At 45.6% G+C, this 13,776-nt stretch overlaps 1 protein-coding gene across 1 annotated transcript in view; it reads left to right on the top strand.

Moving 5' to 3' along the window:
- LOC121303125 (transcription factor 7-like 1-A) overlaps positions 1 to 13,776 on the top strand; it is a 34,075-nt gene that overhangs the window by 5,885 nt on the left and 14,414 nt on the right. The window lies entirely within an intron of this gene.

The following is a 13,776-nucleotide window of genomic DNA, read 5'->3' as shown; positions in this document are numbered from 1 at the left end:
GTGGACACTCCTAAACATTGCATTGCATAACGCAGCCTCCTTTGCAGGAATCATAATGGTCTGTTTTAATGCATTGGCAGACTAGATGACGGTCCTGTTTGTTTGCACCCCCCCAAAGATTGCTGTAGCTTTTGGGTCTAGCCATGCTAACAGCATAGGTTTGCAGAACTGAGAGACTGTAAACAGTGGACCATACCCACGAAAACCTTGAAATGAGTTTTTGTTTTCTTTGATTTTTAAAACGGGGCTTTTTAGAAACTGGTATTTTCAGCCAACATCTTTTAAATCTAATTAAATGATATATGCATATATCAGTATTTTTTTTTTTAATTGCACAATGAAGGTTACTGCCTCTCCAAGTCAGATTATGTACAGACCAGCTCTGTGTATTGACAGCCCCTGCTGTGTGTTCTTATAAAGGGCTGGCTTTTCTTTATGAATTTGCTTGGTGTGTTTGACGTTCTGGTACATAGTTCTAATGGACCCCTATAGGACTACTGTAGTCTTTTTGTTTTTGAGTGTAAAAAGCCCCTCTGTATTGAGTTGGCTTGGGTGTAGCTGCTGTTTCCTTTCACACTCCCTTGTATCTGTGTTTTTCATGTAACTCTAGCGCTGCATTAAGAGCTCCCAAGGCAGTTGGCACAGCCAGTTCTAGCGGATTAAGTCAGAAGGTGTTTGAGTAGCTCGGTGGTTAAGGTGCTGGGCTGCAGTGCGGAAGGCAGTGGGTTCGAGTAGCTCAGTGGTTGGGGTGTTGGGCTGCAGTGTGGAAGGCAGTAGGTTCGAGTAGCGCAGTGGTTAGGGTGCTGGGCTGCAGTGGGGAAGGCAGTGGGTTTGCGTAGCTCAGTGGGTGGTAACTAGAATACACACTGACAAGCCCCTTATTTCAAAAGCAGTTTACCACACAGCCCACAAAGCCTGCTCGCTGCTGTGTGTCGGGCCCAGGTAAGCTCTGTAAACACTTATTTTCACATTCGCCCAAATAACTTCCCCCTAATCCTGGAGTCTGGTCTGCACAAAACACCAGCTACACTGCGTCCCGATAACGGGGGGGGGCTGGTGGAAAGGGAGGGGGGACGGACTGCGCATGATGTTTGAACAAGTCTTTTTTGCACGTCTCGGTATTTTAAGAAGTGGAGACAATGCAAAGTAAACAGTGCAATTGCCCAGTACTGTGAGGGCCCCTCCTTACATAAACAAACAGCCTTTAGGAGAGTCAGTGTGTCAACAGCAAGCTTTTCCCCTCACACACTCGCTCGCTCACACAGACAGACACGCAGCCAGTTCCACGCCTGTTTGCATTTAGTCAGGACAGACAGCCAGGCGGACAGGGGGTAGGGCTGAGCACACCTCGTATCAGGGTTAGCTGGGTCTGCATGGCTGCAGCTCAGTGCTATGTGTAGTGTGTGAATTTATTTATTTATTTATATTAGAAATGTCCCTAAACTTTTGTGAAATAATCCTAATCCATTGACAAATAGCTATTGCTTGCTAAAAAAAAATTGGTCCTTTTTATTTATGCAAATGTTTTATTTTGCCCTGAAACGGCACAGCACTTTGGTTCCTAGCGTTGTGTTTTTGTCTCAAGCTTTTCGTCTGATCTGTGCCGAGCTTGCCTTGCGTTAGATCTTGTGTTTTTTTTTCCCCCCCTCGCTGTCATGGCCAGTAGAAGATCCTCTCTTGCTCTCTCTGCTGTGACATCAGTGAGTCCCTTTGATGTGCTGAGATGCATCCTCTTCTATCCATTCTAGTGGCTCAGGTGCTTCATCATGTGGTGGTGGTTTTTTTTTTTTTTTTTTTTTAATGATGATGGGTTAGAAAAATCAACACGGCTTGTTTTTTTGAGGTTGTGTTTTGTTCATTGATTCCTGTTTGCTTGTGTGATTTCCAGCAGTGTTTCTTGCAGTGTAGGTGCCACATGGGTTTGAGTCAATCCTGCTGTGCCCATGAGAGGGGCCCAGTAGTATAGAACTGTATATATAATTATGAACGTAATTTAGATATTTTATTTGTCATGTAATCAATATAAACTACAAAATGGTATCACTGGAAGCCATAATAGCAGTACAGTATTTCATGATGGGTTTTGAAATGTCATATTTTTCAATGTCAGTTTTTTGGTGAAGTATATGGGGAAACTCCAAAGCGGCGTGTAGTTCAATATGTTAATGTAACATTATTCAGCAGGTTTCATTCAATTTTAATGAAGCAAGATTAGTTCATTCTATGGGAGGATGCACAGTGTTGGTCCAGAACTGTTCTTTCAGTCGGAGACTTTGTAAAACACGACAACATGGACATGGAAGCTGCTCAGCTTTACTTCCTTACAAACGACAATCTGGGGGCGCGCGTGCAGGGGGTGGGGGGGGGGTGTTGTGCTCTCCTTCAGGGACGGGCCAGCGGTAAACGTGAGCCTCCTAATCTGCTTTTCTTTTCCAGTGAAGCAATACTTCTTTTCATAACATCAATCAAGCCAAAGTAAAAAAGAAAAACCTGCAATAAAAGTCCTGTCTGACAAACATCTCGGCGAGACGTCGGGAACAGACCGTGCTGGAACACGCCCATGTCTACTGCAGTCGGAGTGGGTGAAGTGGGCAGAGGGAGCGTGCTGCTCAGGTGGCTTCCAGGGTTGGGCTGAGCTGCGCCCAGCCGCCGTTCCACTGAAACCCCCCCCACACTTCAGCTACCCCTTTTGTTCAGGCCCTCCATGCCTTTGCTTGTCGGACATTTCAGCTAGATTATCTTTGTGGCGTGTCTCCATGGAAACGCCAAGAAAACATCTCTCGTTGTGAATGGAGGCAGGAACTTGGTTTCTATTTACCAGAAAGACTAAAATCATATAGTCACCTCTGTTAGTGTGGGTGTGTGCGTGTTGTATTCTGGCATGTGTGAGCTGAAGGATAAAGTCTTGTTGGCATGTTTTTATAGCTAGGTTGCGGTTTTAAAATTTGGGTGCTCTTAGCATTTTGGCCCCTCTTCTCTTGCAGTGGTGTAGTCCTAAATCTGAAAGCACCGGAACGCCTCTGAAATAATCCTTGTTTAAGAAACTATTGCTCAGATGCACTTTCTGTATACTGAACTTCTAGCAGCGCATTTCTCATTTCTACAAGTATTTCCAGTGTCTTTCTCCAGCTTGTCAGAGCGCTTTGTTTGTGTCCACAGTCCTAGTCGACTCACTGCTGTTGTCGCCGTTTTCAGCCTTCTCAAAGAAGCGCTCCAAGAGCAGCAGCTCCTAATGCTGTCTGCGCTGCATGGAGAGGACTGCTGACTGAATCAGACAGTCGAGCTGGAGACCGGAGTCATGTGACTTGGCTTGCCTGTTATGTGACTTTCAGAACATCGTTCTGACTCGACTACACCCTGCCCTTCAGAATATTGTGTTCCGGTCCAGTTTCCGAACTCAGTCTCCTAAGAGAGAGGTTTACATACAAATAAAGTGGCTTTTTAGACATGCTGTACTTCTAACTACTAACTTCTACACTGAGTGTACTGCAGTGTGTCGAAGAAGGAGATTGCTGCACTAAATGGCTAAGACTTTATTGCAAAGTTGGAGTCAACTTATTAAGCAGTTGTGTGTATCTAAAAAACGACAAACGTTTTGACTAGGAGTCTTTAAAACGTTTTTATGTAAAGCGCTCCACTCCATGCTAATAAAACCTGATTGTTTAAAAGAAACACGAAATCCTTCAACAGTCTGGCATGCCGAGCAGCTGCTTTTAGTTAGTGTCTCGGAGTTGCAGCTTTCTGCGGCTGGAGGGAGGGGGAGGGCATTGAGAGAGCAAAACGTAGGCATGTAGCGTGCAGCACTGCACGACCAGGCCAGCACTAAAAAGCGTGCAAACCCCCCCCCCTGTCCTCCAGTGTGCGACTCATGCCACCATTGATCGATGCAGCACTACTTGGCTTAGAGGTGCAGCCCGTAGGAAAGGCTTTTAGCTTGACATTCATTTTATTAACGTGTCCTTGCTACTGGACAGAATTATTTTTTAATAAAAAATGATGGAAGACAAAACCCCCTCTTGTTCCTTCCTTTTAGCTATCTTGAAAAACAGCCGGTGTTGATTGTGAGCTGCTTGTTAATAAACGGCCTTGAAGAAAAGAGTCATGAATCACGACGCAGTGCTATCCTGGGGGGGGGGGGGTAAAAGGACGTGTCTAAAGCCACTCTTTGTGAAAACACACAGTTGGCAGTGCCTTCTATTCAAGGTGGAACTGGTTAGATCCGTGCATCAGATAGATTCCGCTTACCTGGATCCAGAGCGGCGAAACACACAGCCGCACTGATGTTCTTTAAAATCACGTTTTATGACAACGTTTTAATCTTTCCGTTAAGATGCTCATAGGCCAGTGCATTGGGCTCTTCTGCATGTAGTGGCACGTTTTTGTTTTCTTCAATCTGAATGAAGCATTACTGAGATGTTCTGTCCTCATATGGTAGTCCTGCAGACACTGAGCATCTAATATGAACTGTTGCGTGCCCCAGTTTTTCTAGTGGATTATTTCGTCTTGCTGTACACTGTAGGCCCTTGCTGCTGGGTGTGCACAAAGCATTGGGGTGACGAGGGTTACCTACAGCGTGATGGATGTGCGGGACTGATTGCCGTGGTAGTCGGAGAGGCTTTTTTTTTTTTTCTGGGGGGTGGGGGGACGTCAATTGGAAATCCCTGAAGCAGGACGGGGTCGGGCCGGTTCTCGTGTGAAATGAGGGGGTTTGTAAAGCAGTGCTCAGCTGACTGCTCTGGGCTGTGTGAGAGCACTGGCAGGCTCACTGCTGCCCATGAATAGAGCCTTTCAGCCAGGCAGACGGGACTGAAAGACAGGACAAAGAGCACAGGACAGCAGCTTCGAGTCCCACAGCAGAGCTAGAGAATGGCTGTGGCCAGATCCCCAGACCCCACTCCCTCCCTCTTTTTAAGAGAATGCGGGGGGGGGGGGGGGGTAATACATCTATAACTTTAATCGCTGACAGCTCCTCAAAGAGTTAGCAAGGAGTGTTTCAACAGGACACTGAAAAGTGATCATTTTCAGCTTTAATATCGCAGAAAACACGGCCGTTCAAATCCTTGCTTGTTTTCTGTTGATTCCAGCAAGCTAAGCAGTTGCACTGTCCCAGCTCTGAAGCCCTGTACCCCAGCTCTCTTGACAGGAGAGTCTTGCTTCTGTCTTCTCTTAGAGGAGACGCAGAGCTTTGCTTAACCCCGGGTTCAAGGGTCAGGGGTCAGCCTCTTGGATTCCTTCATTCGTGGCGATTCTATGACGTGGCTTTTCTTTCCAGCCAATTTGGTTAATTTTAGCACAGTTATCGTACTGTTGGCCTGGCATCTTGCAGTACAGAAATACAAATTAAAAACTTTTTAATTAGGAGTCTTAAGACATGGAGAAAAAAAAATGTTTGTCATTGAATTTACTGTATCTTGTAAAGCGCTTTGTGATGGTCCACTATGAAAGGCGCTATATAAAATAGATTGAGTGATAGCTATACAGAACACCGGTTTGTATGTATACATGGGTTGGGTTTTGCAGTGCAAGAGATCTAGTCAGCTTTACAGTTAATCTTGGGATAAATCACAACACACAGTGGCTCTCTTGGCCAGAAGACAGTCTTGCAGCACACAGAACGACTGTGCAGAATCATTTCCAGTAGGTAAAACCTTGCAAGACTCAAAGTCAAGCAGGGTATTGTGTTTGTGTGCAACACTGTAACTGACGAAGGCATCTGCAGAAATATTTGTAGGGTTGAGGTAGAGAACTTGGGTCGTCTGTACACGACAACACAACAGCGAAGCAGACCCCCCCCCCCCCCCCCCCTTTCCCTCGAGTCCAGTGCTTGGGCTGTCGGACGAATCCGAACCCCCCTGCAGAAGGTTTGAGATTGTTTTCACAGGGCACTGGTTGCTGTTGCTTCATGGAGCCCTAGCCCAGCTGTGCTGCTCTCAATCTGGATTGCATTAGCCTAGGTGCTGTGATTTATAAATTGTTTCTCAGGCTGTAAATCCCTGTAGTAATTGCTCCCCCCTCCCTCCCCTCACCCCATCTCTAATTGTTTGCAGCAGTGAGTCGGTGAAGTGGGGTGGGGGTTATTTAGCAGTTAGTGATGGCGTTTAGGGGGATCTTGGGTCTCGACCAAACCCCCCCCCCCCCATAATAAATGTTGCCAAGACACTCTGGGCTTTGTGTTGGTCCTGGGGCTGTTTGGATCCCGAAACCTCGCTCTGCATTCCTCCACTCCCCACACACAGACATTTACTGGGGCCTCCATTAGGCTAGCGCCCTGGGGAATAAGAAATTTGAAACACAAACTTTTTCGTACAGCTTTTGCGGTCAAATAAATGGTTATGGTTTAGGTTTTTGGGGGGGGGTGTAGCTTGGAGCAGATTCCTTTCGATTTTCTTGGAGTTGCTTTTTTTTTTTTTTTTTTTAATTATTATTATTACTTCTCGCTACAAACGGAGACAATAAGCCTCTCTTTCTGTCTCATCTGGGTTCTGTTAACCTAATTAAGATTAATCAACCTTTTTTTTTTCTGAAAAGACTGGCCTTCTACAAAAACTGCTGTTCAGTTAGAAAAAAAAAAGCTTTTTTTTTTTTCCCCCCTCTTCAGTTGGATGTGGATATTCTGTATGTTGGGACATCTGCGTGGTATTTGTTTAACCCATAAAATAAGCAACATTGGCGCTCCAATGTATAAACATCGGTTTTTGGAAACCTGATTCGACATTACACTGTCCCTACAAACTCCCCCTGGCAAGGGCTGCAAGCCAGCGGTTGTTGGAAGAACTCTTTTTCTAGTTGCAGTAGAACTCTAAACCTGGATTCGATATACCACCTCGCTGGGTAGCCTTCCCGCAATGCTGGCACGCTGGCAGGCTTTGGTGCAGTATTTACGGGGGACCTGGCAGCCTGTTGAGTTTTTGAAAGGGTTAATGGGTTCAGGATCCCCTTCCAGTTTGCAGTCGGCTGCATTGTCCTGCTATCTCCCGCCTGCTGATTTACTGGACCTTGAGGCTGTGTGGGATAGTTCCTGCTTTGACCTGCTGACCCCCTCCTTCCTGTTGTGAGCTTTGCTCCTCTGAGGGGTGGGGGGTGATATAACTTACAATCCATGAAACTAAAGCCCCTTTAGAAAATAGATGTAATGCTGATAGATTTGAAAGCTGGCTCGTAAGTCAATGCTAGAGGTGTGTTTTTTTTTTTTCCATTTAAGGTTTGGGGTGATCTGGTTCCCTCTCCCTAATGTTGAGGTTCTGTGTTTGAGGCCTTTTGCTAATCAACACAAGCCCCTCATCCTCGGTGCCCTTTCACCCCTGGAGAATGTAGCCCCTCCCCCCCCCCCCCCCCCCCCCTGTTTGGAGGCTCTGCGGTGAGGGAGTAGTCAAGGGCTGCATTGGGGTGTTGACAAGATGCACTGCTGTCTGGAGCACAGAGAGGGAGGGAGCGCAGCAAGAGCTGCAGAGGGGAGCCGGGCTCTCTGTGTTTCTTCATCTGCAGGCAGCTGTGTGGAGGTGGGGAGGGGGGAGGGAAAAGCACAATCACTCCTCTGTTTTCATAAGAATCGTGGTATGAGCAAAAACAAATGCCTTCAATTTAAAACTTTTTTTTTCTTTTTTAAATTGACTTAGCTTTTTAAATTTAAGACTCCTGTATAAGCACCTTGCCAAAAACGGTTTAGTTTAAATTATTTTTTCAATACACCTTGAATGCTGCACTGTGCATTTATGCGACAGTGTAACCGAAGATTCAAATGCACCGTGGTTACATTACAAGACTGAATTTCGAATTGTTTATTATATTTTACATTTTTTAAAGCACCTTTTTTCAGAAAACTGGCTGTTGCCAGAGAAATAGTGTGTGTTTTTTTTTTTCTTCTAATAACCAGTGTCTCCTGTCTCCAAAATTCTGTTGTCTTTTGCAAATCGTTGCTTACACCAGTCTTAAAATAGACTTGAGAGAGACAGCTCTGCAGCGTGCTTTCACCTTGTGTCTTCATAGACCCTTCCTGGATTCAGTGCGGTGATCTCTCGATGGGGAGAGACACACACACAGGGAGATAACCCTCTTGTAAACTCCATAATGCCTCGCTGCATGTTGTATAGCTCTTGATAAATGTTTTGCATCGCCCTATAGCAGGGGTCTAGAGCCCTGGTCCTGGACAGCTGCAATCCTGCAGGCTTTCTAGATGTATTTACATTGTCAATCGCTAAAGATCTGGAACATCTTCTCCTTGACTAATTAAACCAATAATTGGTGCAATTAATTAACTGAAATAAAAACCAGAAGAGCCTGCAGCTCTCCAGGACCGGGCTCTTATCAAATTAATTAATTTTGCTTCATTAAGTTGAATGAAACCTGCTGAATAATGTTACGTTAACGTATTGAATTGCACACTGCTTTGTAGTTTTCCATGTACTACTTCTAATGTGAAATACTGTACTGCCATTATGGCTAGTGGTAGACCTTTTGTGATATCATTTTGTAGCTTCTGTGATTGCATGCCTTTTAAATAAAAGCTCTAAATTAGGTTTTTATTTTTATTGGGTCTCAAGTTCTAGGCTACGCTAAACTTTGTCCATCGCTGTGAATAAGAGTTTTTGGGGATAATCTGGAGACTGGGGGTAACGCCTTCACTGTGTAATACAGGCCAAGGTATGTGAATTAATAAGAAGTGCAGGGGTTGCTAGCTCCAGTAATTAAGTGTGGATTGCAGAGACTGTATTGTCACAGTGTGAATGCTAACCCCAGTGTTGAAACAAGATGCTCTTTCTCTCCTAGCGTGTTTCACAGGGGAGCGATTCAATCCGTTTCATTGATCGCACGGCTGTTGCTGATTTTTCTATTCTGCCTTGGATCTTTTTTTTAATTTGTCAGAAACAAAATAGTTTAACACTTTTAGCCATACAGAAATAAAGCAGCGTTTGGTAGTGAAAAGGGCCTTTTGTCTTCGTGTGTGTGAACAGCTCATTGATGCCACTGAAGCCTTTACAAAAACAGACCACTGTAGTATTTCTACAGCGTTATAGAATAACAGTGAAAGGGGGATTTCAGCTGCTGTAGACGTGCTCTGCACAGTTCCCGACTCAGACTCGAGGTGAGCAGACCTTTTCAGCTTTACTCATTTTCACTAATAAACCTGCAGAAATGGGGCAGAACCTCCCCACCCCTTCCCTCCTCTCCTCCCCACCCCTCTACCTCGCTCCACCCTTGCTCTCCTCACCCCCTCCACCCCTACCATCCCCCCCCACCAGGCACTGGCCTATAGGATTGGGAGCCCTGAGAAATGTTCTTTCCCAGTCGTTTGGTTCACATTGGCTGTTTCATTGTGGAGTGCATAGTCTTCAAATTTTTTCTTTTTTTTTTTTTTTTTTTTTTTTTTTTTTGAGAGCTCATGAAGGATTTTAACAACGTGCTTCTGAAAAGCAGCCCCTCCAGACTGCCCTCCCTCCCTCCCTGAGTGTGTGTGTGTCTCTCTCATTGCTAATGGATCTTTTGTATGAAAGTGGATATGAAGAGGCCTGTATGCCTGGCCTAAATGGGCCACGTTGCTGTGGAAACGCCAGCACTCTAGATGGCTGCCCTTTGACCCACTTGTTGCTGGCTGTGTATAGGAGAGGAGGGCAAACGGCTGTGTTGCAGTAGTGCGGCCAGCGCGGGGTCAGGTCCGTCGTAGTCGCTCAGTTCACCTCCTGATGCATTGGCGGACACTTGCAATATATTCCTGCCCAATGCAATGTGTAACTGAGGTGTGGATGGCATTATGACCGTTGGTAACGGTGCATCATTTTCTATTGCTTGATAGTGCCGCTGGATCCCCAGAGTGAAAAAGAAGTCTGATTGTATCTTGCTGTGTGCAGCCAGGGCTGTGGAGTGCATTCACCTGCCCCAGCTGAGAGTCCATCCATCTGTCCTCGACAGCTGAATCGTTTCTCTTGCCCTGCTAGTTTCTGTGAGGCTGTGCTCCTGCAGAGAACGTGCATGACGTGGAAACGGCTGTGTCGATCATTTCTGTCTCCCGCTGGCAGTAAAACGTAGTGCTTAAATGCATGGCTTTTTAGAAAGTGTTTAAGATGCCTAATTTAAAGCACAAAGTGGTCTAACATTCAGTGCCTATTGCTTCTACTGATTACTGAGCAGAAGTTGAAATTCTCCCACCCAGAGGTTTTCATGCAGGTCGGTGTATATAAAGGATAAATCTTGAGGTGTTTGAATACATTTGCCCGCTGCAGTATGAGCGTTTTAACTGTACTTTGTTGGCAGTCTCAATGGAAGATCACTTGGGCAGATGGAGCAGGTCCTCTGGCCAGGAGACACGTGTGCAACCTGCGGTGCCATACAAACACCCAATTAACTGCTAATTAGCCCAATTAAAAGCATTGTTTGCCTAGCAATTGTGCCTCTTTTTGATTGCCCCTTTGTTAAAAGCATACTGGGAGCCAATGAGTTTGAATAGACTTTGGGTTGTGGGAGATTGCATTGTCTCTGCCTGAAAGCCTAGAGTATAATCTCCATCAAAATGAATCTGAGGTGCTAATTGCTTGCATAATGTGTGCTTGGGTCTAAAACAATGTAATCTCAGGGGGTTGTAATGCAAGGGCCTGGGGCCCATTGTTTTCAGAGCTGTTGGTGTGGTGAAGGACAATGGAGGCTAACTACTGCATCCAGCTGTGTGGGCCATTTGCCGGGTAATGGGGGCAGTGCAGATACTGGGGAAGAGGGGCGGGGGGGCACTGGGCTGCCAATACTGTCGTCTGATTGGCAGAATTGGAGGCGATTGTCAGCTAGTCCCGAGTGCTCCTGTCATTTTGTGGTTCATTCTCTGCCATGACCCTTCTGTCTGAATTGCATTGGATTCGGGGGTAAATACTCTGAAAAGAATGCATAACTAAATGAGTGAATGAATGGGGATTAAAATACAGGAATAAATACCATTCGCTTCCCTGTGCAGAAGACACTGCAGACCCATTGCTCAAGCTGAGCCAGCTTCAGTCTTTTTTTTTTTTTTATATGTAGTTTCTGCCTAGTTAAACCAATGCCAGTCTTAATCGCCTGTTTAGTGTGCGTTTTAAAATGAAGCAATTTTGTCACCAGCGAAGGATGATTTCAGTATGAATTGCAGGGGTAACGCTGTGCAGCTTGGGGTGCACGATATCCTTGCAGTTTGAGGGTGCATGGGGGGAATGCAGCCTTTTAGAAATACTGAAAGAAACTTAATAAACTGAATGACAACATTTGCGACCTAGAGGTCTTCAAACCTTTGTGACGGGGAGCAGACCCGCCCTGCACCCAGACTCAACGTTAATGGAGCGTTCTGTACTGAGCTGAAGACGTGACTTCCGTAGAGAGCGAAGATGCCATTCCTGGCTCTGTGTAGCACAGCGGTCCAGATAAGCTTTTTGGGGTCATTGAGTGGTACAGTATTTCAAGTTCGTTTTTTCCATTTGTCAGTCTTTCATTAAATATGTAGAAAAACTCTAATGCGGTGTGTAATTCAGTATGTTAACGTAACATAGTTCAGCAGGTTTCATTCGACTTCATGAAGGGAGTTCATTCTATAGGGTGATGCAAAACTCTTGGAACACAGCTGTAGTGGTTTTGTAGAATGTCTAGTTTGCATGCATCATATTAAAAAGCATCTGTTGCAAGTATTATAGACACCCCCCCACCCTCTCCCTCAGACCCCCAGGCTGTGTGTTTTGGCTGCGTGCCTTCCTTGTGCTGGATGAAGTAGAGAATAGTTCTATCTGTCTGTGTGTGTATTTGTCTTTGGGGGCGTGGATTATGCGATGTGTTCTTGCAGTTTTGTCTTCCTCTCTCCAGAGTTTACTGACTACTGATTGTATTTTAATCCAGGGCAGCAGTTTGACTGACCTGATTATAGTGTGTTGCTTTTTACTGGTCGCTTCATCCTCAGGACTCTGATTCAGTGTACGTGTGTCTTACTGCCCCGTGTATCTTTTTGTAAGCAATAGGCCAGTAGTTAAAACCGAGCCGTCCAATGCTGTAAAAGTTGACGTTCGATTATGTTTTAAGACCTAAAGAAATGTAATTGTTTGACAAATTGCTGTACCAGAAGTCTCATACATGTTGAGATAGTTTGTCAAAGGATTGTGCAAAGCTGAGGAACAGGGAAGGTACCAGGCCATGTAGCTGAAGGATTGGGGAAAGCAGTGTGGCTCATTTTTAGTATTGGGAAGCCAGTGGCTTAGTGGTTTGAGCTGAAGGCCTGGGAGGAGGGATGCGTGGCTCGCTGGTTGGAGTTGAGGTACTCCTGATTGGTCGTGGGCCTCGTTTCACTTATTCAGTCGCAGCTGTCCGGAAACAAGCTGCTCATTGTGTGTGTTTTTAAAATTATTTATTTTTATTTTCTCTGCTCTAATGTCTTTTCCATTTTTAACCCAGGGCCCTCTCCAAACTTCCTTCCTTGTGATAAACGAAGGAACGAAAACAGACGTGCACACCCCCTCAAAGTTAACTCTGTGACCCTGTGCTTTTCTTGTTTTGTTGTCTCGCAACGCCTGCAAGCAAAATGCGACAAACTGAAGCGCTTTGTTCTTGGCTCACGCCATTTTTATTGTTTTTAGTTTGACTTTCCTTCCTATGCTGCAAAAACATGGGTGCAAAGCAGCTGCCCCTTTGTAGTTTATTGAGGAGATGGAAGAAGCCAACGCATTCGTGTCTCACCTTTTTCAAATGTCTCTTCAAACACTAAACTAGGTATCAGTCACAGAAAAAATGTTATTTCTTAATTACACCCTGCCTGAGGTTACATCAGGTAATCCAGGATTTATTAAATTTTTTTTCTTGGAGGTTAATCAAAGACCTGTCTCTCAGTAAATGGACGTGCCCACACACTGGTTAAGTGTTCCAATCACAACACTGATCACAGTGTAAAGCTGGCAGTGTGCATTTCCCTGGGACATTGCTGCGTGCCACTCTGCACTCCTGAGCCCTTACTGTTTTAATCTTGAGGCATTTAAAGATTTGTCTTTTAGTCGAAAAGTGCGTGCAACCTTAAAAACATTGCTGCACAGTTGCACTCCCCCACCCCTTTTCGACTAAGCCTTTTTGAGTTAAGGTCCCAGACAAGTGATCGGACGTTGTGTGGCGTGTTTTAAACCCGAGGGGAATTGTACAGACTCTCGGAAGGTGGAACGGTTGTCTCTCAATCTCGCCTGGATCACATTGTCTGTCTTGCCTCCTCCCCCCGTCCCCCCCTGTTCCCCTGGTGTATGCTGGGACTTCCTCCCAGCTGTTTTTAGAGGGGCCCCCCCCCCCCCCCCCCCCCCCCCCCGTCTCGTCTCATTGGTGGGGTTGCAGCACACAGCTGTGGTCCCACGGTGCCACATTTCTCGACACGCACCGATTTCACAGTCCCTGCTGCTGCCTGTCACACACACACCGTTCCCATTGTTTCAGAAGCTCATTCCAGATTGGCAGCGGAGTGCCGGGACATGCAAGGCATTTGGGTTTTTGGGAGGTGGGGAGGGGGTGTCTATTTTCATTAAAATGAAAGTTTGTGTCTTACGTAAAGGCTGATGTGCAGCAGTTTATTTTAGTGCTCGGAGATCTAGGCATGGAGTTCGCTGTACCATTTAAAAAGCTCACTCTGCATTCTCGTATTCCCATAGACCTCGCTGTATTCATGGCACGCTGGACTGCAGCGCAGAATCGCAGGTGCTAAACTAGCAAGACGGTTTGTAGTATTAAGAAATATCTTGCTAGTTTTTATTCCTCCTTGATACTCTTTCACACTTGCTTTTAAAACACGTTTTTAAATCATCTTTA

Source organism: Polyodon spathula, chromosome 31 (genome assembly GCF_017654505.1).
Source record: "Polyodon spathula isolate WHYD16114869_AA chromosome 31, ASM1765450v1, whole genome shotgun sequence".
NCBI classification, from domain to species: Eukaryota; Metazoa; Chordata; class Actinopteri; order Acipenseriformes; family Polyodontidae; genus Polyodon; species Polyodon spathula.
Note: the sequence above shows the minus strand (reverse complement) of the source record. Positions and strands in the feature narration are given on the sequence as shown.